Here is a 6765-nt window from a genome sequence, read left to right as displayed (position 1 = left end):
TATCCATTCCATACCCACACTGACTTGGATGCCATGCAGACATAATAAAAAACCAACCCTATCACTGGGTATTTATTTTATCCATATTCGGCTGGAAATTTTAATGTTTGTTAAAATTAGTAAAAATTAAATAAGCTTCATAGCTTTGCTCAATGAAGTTGTTTAAAATAACTTTAGGTGCTATAATTTTAGCTGCTTTAACAATTAAGCACTAACCCCTAGATGCACCCCTGATTTCAATTTCAACTTGACAGATTCTGAAAACTATTAACTACTGTTTCAAAACAGGGCAGGTACGAAGAGCAGAGAAGCCTACAAATTTGACAAATCAAGTTTAGTAACAAAAATCCTAGCAAGGAGGCTGATTGTTACCTTTTAATGATAAAATTCCCTAAATTTTAGAAAAATGCATTAAAATTTTCCCATTTCAATTATTTCACATTTGAAAATTAACTTTCAAACTCAATTAAACTCATGTATGATAATACTGGCCATTTATGCATCATAGAAATGCCTCTTTAAAGAAAGACTTTAAACACAAAGTAAAAACACGTGGCTACTTTCCATTGTCACATGATAGGAAAATAGACAGTTAAAGACTGCTTTCACTATACAGTAATTTCCTCCTTGCAGGCTGATAAATAAAAATAAAGTGAGTGACCTAGTTTATCTTCCTAGTAATAGCATTAAAACTATTTCTTATACTAGCCCACCTCAAACAGCCCCCTTAATATTGACAGTACCGACACAGCATTAGTGGCAGAGTCCAGGTGAGGAAAAACATTTCTAGAGACCAAGAACATCACATAAGATACTTATATGACACCACAATCATAAATATATATATACTATACAGAGTACACAACAGTGTCTTTTCTTAAACTTCATGAATTGTTAGCGTAAGCTGGTGACTGCAGTGCTAAAACCTGTCCTCTTTCTACGAAATTCAGAGAACTTGCTAGGTCTTCAAAAAAGTTCTGATTGCCAAAGTTCAGACTCAGCTTGGACGAACTGACAAGCTTCTGAAGGATATCAAATTTCTCACATGCACTTGATACCATATTCTCTCTTCTCCACTAAGTTATTCGTTTGGCCGATTTCTGCTTTCCGCCTACTACTTTTCTCAATGAATACATATAATGTATAAAAGCTCAGCTTCCAGTACTGTCAAGAGGTAAGAAACTGACACAGTTAACAACTTAAAAATATTATGATCAGATATACAGATGTATCTCTAAGTAAAATAAAGCCACAAGGAGAAAATTTGTAATGTATTAATATTTAACAGGCATTGCGCCATGTTATTACTCAAAAAGACTGGCTATATTCTTCAACCTAATTGTTGTTGGTTCTAAAACAGTATCATTTCCCCTTGTTTTGAGGAAATGATGGGGATAATTTTTCTTTTTTTTCTTTTTTGAGAAGGAGTTTCGCTCTTGTCACCCAGGCTAGAGTGCAACGGTGCAATCTCCACTCACTGCAACCTCTGCCTCCTGAGTTCAAGCGATTCTCCAGCCTCAGCCTCCCGAGTGGCTGGGATTACAGGTGCCCACCACAATGCCCGGCTAATTTTTGTATTTTTAGTAGAGACAGGGTTACACCATTTTGGCTAGGCTGCTCTCGAACTCCTGACCTCAGGTGATCTGCCCGCCTCGGCCTCCCAAAGTGCTGGGATTACAGGCATGAGCCACCGCGCCTGGCCAGGAATACTTTTATAGAAATAATACCTGTGGTTCACGCCTGTAATCCCAGCACTTTGGGAGGCTGAGGCGGGTGGATCATAAGGTCAGGAGTTCGAGACCAGCCTGACCAACGTGGTAAAACCTCACCTTTACTAAAAATACAAAAAATTAGCAGGGCGTGGTGGCATGTGCCTGTAATCCCAGCTACTTGGGAGGCTGAAGCAGGAGAATCGCTTCAACCCGGGAGGCAGGGGTTGCAGTGAGCCGAGATCGTGCCATTGCACTCCAGCCTGGGCAACAGAGCCAGACTCTGTCTCAATTTAACAACAACAACAACAACAAAAACAGAGAAATCCTACCTGCCTGCTCTGAATCACTAGTCGGCTAGAATAATACGTGCAAAAATGAGCAGCCTCCAGAGAGAAGAATTAGCCACCCACCATAAATTTCTGATTCACAATGAGATATTTAGCAAGTGTCATTTTGATAAACAACCTTCACAAAATACTACACTGAGATAACAAATGTTTCAGATTAATCTACTCAATCTTTGGCAGTTAAGTCCTATTTTGACTATCTGTTGCTCAACACTAGAGAAGAGTTACACTTCCTGGGAGAAATAAAAAAGACAATAGTTAAATTTTCAGAAAGGATTGTTACTGACAGTTTTCTCCTCTTTTCCCCCAATAAACTGTAGACAAAGCCCACTTAGTGGTTTAGAATTAGGGAATTAAAAGGCGGATTTTGTTACTATGCTGTAATGAAGAATCTTCACAATTCCAGCTTGAGGGGGTAGGGGGGTGGCTCAGAATTTACACCCATCACACTGCCGCAAAAAAATTCACTGTACCAGGGTTAGACTGCGAATACTGCTCCCCTCAGAACGAATCCGCAAATTATTTCCCAAATGCTGAGTACAGAGGTGAGGAGGTTCCAAACTCCAAATCCAGAATGCACCTACTACAGGGCAAAGACTGAAGTTTTCAGGGAAAACACACCACCGATTTTAAAGCTGATTTAATTATATTAACTATTCAGACACCTAATAGCCACATTTGCAACATTCAAGCAATCTTATTTAAGCTAACAATATCACACTGCCCACAGTTCCATTTCACAATACCGTCTGCCTAAAAACGACAACTTGAACTGAAAACTACTACTAAATCAGGATAACCCTTTCCAGTGCCTCCTGCTAATCATTAGGGCAGCGGGATAAGTGAATTGTTCAAGTCTATTGTGCAGCTGCGCTCTCATTCAGTTTCGGAATCTCCCTTGGATATTCGTTCCTGCTTGTAGAACCGACCACGCGGTACATTGGGAAACAGTCACATGAACAATGCGTGACTTCCATTGTGCATCAATCCTCCTCTTGTTAGGAGGAAATTAAAAAGTCACGATGGACACACGAAAGTATCGAGAAGGCACGCAGCTGAAGATATGGTGGGGGATGCATGCGGCACCAGCATGGTCGTGGCACCCGAGTGGAAGTGCAACAAATGCCAACATCTTGTTACTTTTAACGCCTTAACTTCCTGCAGCGCTGGAGCAGCCAGCGGCCGCCGGGAAGACGAGCTCGGCTGCAGCCCTGCGTCGCCGCGCCACGACCAGACCATTCTCTGAGATGCCCGGGACTGGAGCGCCCACCCCCAACCAGGCGCGGACAGACCTCCCGAGGGCAGCCCGGCGCAGCCCGGCGGGAACCCATCAGCACGGGAACCAGCCTCGAACTCCAGGCGGGGACAGCCGCGAGAAACTGACCTACGCGGTCACCCGGGCTCCTAGAGCAACCGAGGCAGGGGCCACGACCGCAGGCTTCCCGTCTGCCCGCCCCACGTCGAGAAAGTGGTCGTCACCGACTCTCGCTGGCACTCCCCGAGGACGCTGGAGCCCGCGTAACGACTGTCTTCGGGGCCCGGGGCCGGGACCAGGGCGGAGCGCGAGGTGGCGCCGCCCCTCCCTGCAGCCCGCCCCTGGAATGCGCACCCTCCTGGCGAGCTGGCATCCCGCCCGACCTGTGACCGCAGCGGGGACACGCCCATTTCCCGCCCACTCCCCGCCCCTGCCTGGCCTGCCCACGCCCCCGGCCTGCTCCTGTCCCGCCTGGGCCACCGGCGCTGGTTCCAGGTTTTGCCAACTACTAGCGAGGCGCAAGGCCTTCGCGCTCCTCCCACCACACCCCGAGGGAAGAAGGGGCAGGCCCTACCCCGAGACTACAAGGGACCGCCGTGTGAGCCAGTGGAAGACCCCCGTCCCCAGGCAAAATATAAGTCCTGGGTTAATACTCTGGAAGTTTGTCATTAAGCAATATATCTCCCAGCTGCGCAGATTTTTTTCCTTTTTGCTTTGGCTGCAACTCGACCCGTGGGAACTTAATTGGCAATATAAATTAGACAATTTACAAAAAACACCTCCTTTTACTTTCACATGTGAAAGGAAGCCCTTAAAATGCCATACAGGTGTAACCATTATAGAATAGATATGTGTGAGACAAGGATTTACAAAATTTCCTCACCTGCTCCCCTCCAGATTCCATGCACAAGGTGTCTAGTTAGAGGAGTTAGCAAATAGTCTATAACGTGAAGGTTCAAACTCCAGCATAATTCCACCGTTTTTGTTTTTTTCTTTTTTTGAGGCAGGGTCTCACTCTGTCTTCCAAGCTGGAGTGTAGTGGCGCGATCTCGGCTCACTGCAGCATCGTCTTCTGGGTTCAAGCGATCCTCCGGCCTCAACTGGGCTACAGGCGCGCCCTGCTGCGCCTGGACAATTTTTGTATTTTTAGTAGAGACAGGCTATCCCTGTGTTGCCCAGGCTGGTCTCCAACTCCTGGGCTCAGGCGGTCCTCCTTGCCTCGACCTTCCAAAGTGTTGGGATTACAGGCGTGAGCCACCCCTGCAGGCCACAGCTCTGCTTTTTAAAAACATTTCTGCATAAAAAGACAGGAAATTACGAGCATCCGAAAACTGATTTCTGCTTTCCTGAATTTTCCAAATGTATTTAATGAACATGTTCTTTTGCAATGAAAAAGTAACAAATAGGTATCGTTTTTTAAAGGACTGCAGTTTTTCCATCAAGTCTAGAATCATGTATTGAGAACCTATCATAGGCCCGTTTGTCATTGTGATACCTGTGAAACAGCATACGGTAGATCTTTTGAAATGATGTTTTTGGATACCACAAGCAATGCTGCTGGTGTATCTCAGACTGGCATCATCTTTTATTAACAAAGCAGGCACTTTACTGGCACAATACTTCAACTGCAAAATGTGTGGTACTAAAGCAGTCATATTTGTCTGGAAAAGAAGAAACCTCAGGGTTTATTATCTAAGGATATTGAGCCATCTTTTTTTTTTTTTTTTTTTTTTTGACACAGAGTTTTGCTTTTGTGCAGTGGTGCAATCTTGGCTCACTGCAACCTCTGCCTCCCAGGTTCAAGGGATTCTCCTACCTCAGCCTCTTAAGTAGCTGGGACTACAGGCGCACGCCACCATGCCCAGCTAATTTTTGTATTTTTAGTAGAGATAGGGTTTCACTCTGTTTGTCAGTCTGGTCTCAAACTCCTGACCTCAGGTGATCCACCCGCTTCAGCCTCCCAAGGTGCCGGGATTACAGGTGTGAGCCACCACACCCGGCCTTGAACCATCTTCATAGCAAAAATAAAGCTACCAAAATAATGACAATAATAATTGGCTACTGAAATAATTTTCCATGATTCCATGAAAGTCTTCATTCTCTCTGTGATGATTTAATTACCTAAATTCACAACTTGCACTTTGCAACTCCCTTCTACAGTTTGTAAATGAAAAACAGATTGCAGTCAATAGGAGGATGAAGTATTAATCACTACAGTTATCAATAAGAGAAGTTCCAATCTTGATAGCATTACTATTTGTACTGTATTTTTAAAGGACTTTATTTGGTATTTCCATAAAATATGCAGAAAAGATATCTCATTGGCATTTATATTACTGACTGCTAGTACAGGTAAAATCACCATGATGTCATAACAGAATTCATTATTCTAGAACACTGTGTCTAATGGAACTTTCTGCGATGATAGGAATGTTCTATAATTCTACCTTGTCCAGTACAGTAGCCACTAGCCACATGTGACTGTTGAGCACTTGAAATGTGGCTAGTGTGACTGAAGGTTTCAAGTTGTATTTAATTTAAATAGCCACATGTGGATAGCAGTTACCATATTGGGCAGTGCAGTTCTAGAATAACAAAACTATCACCAGATTGTCCCCATCATGTCATACTCTATTTTAAGAAACATTTGGCAGAAATAGAACCTCTGGAACTAGTTAATAAATATTTTCCTTCGTATTCCTTTCTGAGCTTTAGGTGGATAGATATTTTAACTTTGCAGATGCCGCATATTAAAGTAACTATTAATATGATCCTTACATATATAAGTAGGAATTGCAATGGAAACTCTGACTGGTTGCGAAACGGGTTTGGGAGTAGCGAACCCTTGGCCCTGTCATTCTCGGGCCTGCCTGACCCACACTGAAAGTGAACAGGTTAACTTTAGACCAGGATGGGCTTCATCAGAATTGCTCATTGCCTAGTTCAGACTGGCTTCACCTTGGACCCTTTTGTTTCAGGAAACTTAGAAGCCCAAATCTTTCCCTCCCCATATTCCAATGACCTCCTTCAGAATGTGATCCTCTTTAGATTGTAGTACCTAATGTCTGTGCCCTTGCAGTTTTGTCTTCAGCCTGAGACATCCCAGAATGCACTTAGTGCATTGCATGTTTTAAAAACACTCCCCTGGTGCCAAGGTAACTTTGAAGTGCTGCAGGAACACGCTAAAGGCTTAAGTCTCATTAAAAGGAGGATTTTATGGACTGAGACTTTGGGGAGGGCTTTGGGTAATTACTGCCTGGAATACTGAAAAGTAGGTCATATGTCATCAGGCAAATGCGGATAAACTGTTGAGTTGAGGGAAATGAATCATTCCCTTATACCTAGAAATGAAAGACATTGTAGTTACTATTAACTCCAGACCATCAAAGCTATGAGGTCATTGGGAGTTTTTCTCTCTTAAAAGTGGTCTAAATTTGTTATTTGTCATTTG

General features: G+C 43.6%; 1 protein-coding gene across 3 annotated transcripts in view; it reads right to left on the bottom strand.

The window, feature by feature from the left end:
• OSBPL1A (oxysterol binding protein like 1A) overlaps positions 1–3671 on the bottom strand; it is a 225327-nt gene extending 221656 nt beyond the window's left edge. For 2 of the 3 annotated variants that reach the window (XM_050767792.1, XM_050767793.1), the window contains exon 1: positions 3444–3643. The gene's annotated coding sequence lies outside the window, so the exon portion shown is untranslated. Of the gene's footprint in view, positions 1–3443 lie in introns of all 3 variants that reach the window. The other variant, XM_050767790.1, reaches the window with a different exon arrangement.
• Positions 3672–6765: the final 3094 nt, after the last annotated feature.

This window comes from Macaca thibetana, chromosome 18 (genome assembly GCF_024542745.1).
Source record: "Macaca thibetana thibetana isolate TM-01 chromosome 18, ASM2454274v1, whole genome shotgun sequence".
In the NCBI taxonomy this organism is placed as follows: domain Eukaryota; kingdom Metazoa; phylum Chordata; class Mammalia; order Primates; family Cercopithecidae; genus Macaca; species Macaca thibetana.
The sequence above is the reverse complement of the archived record's forward strand: the minus strand, read 5'-3'. Positions and strand labels throughout refer to the sequence as shown.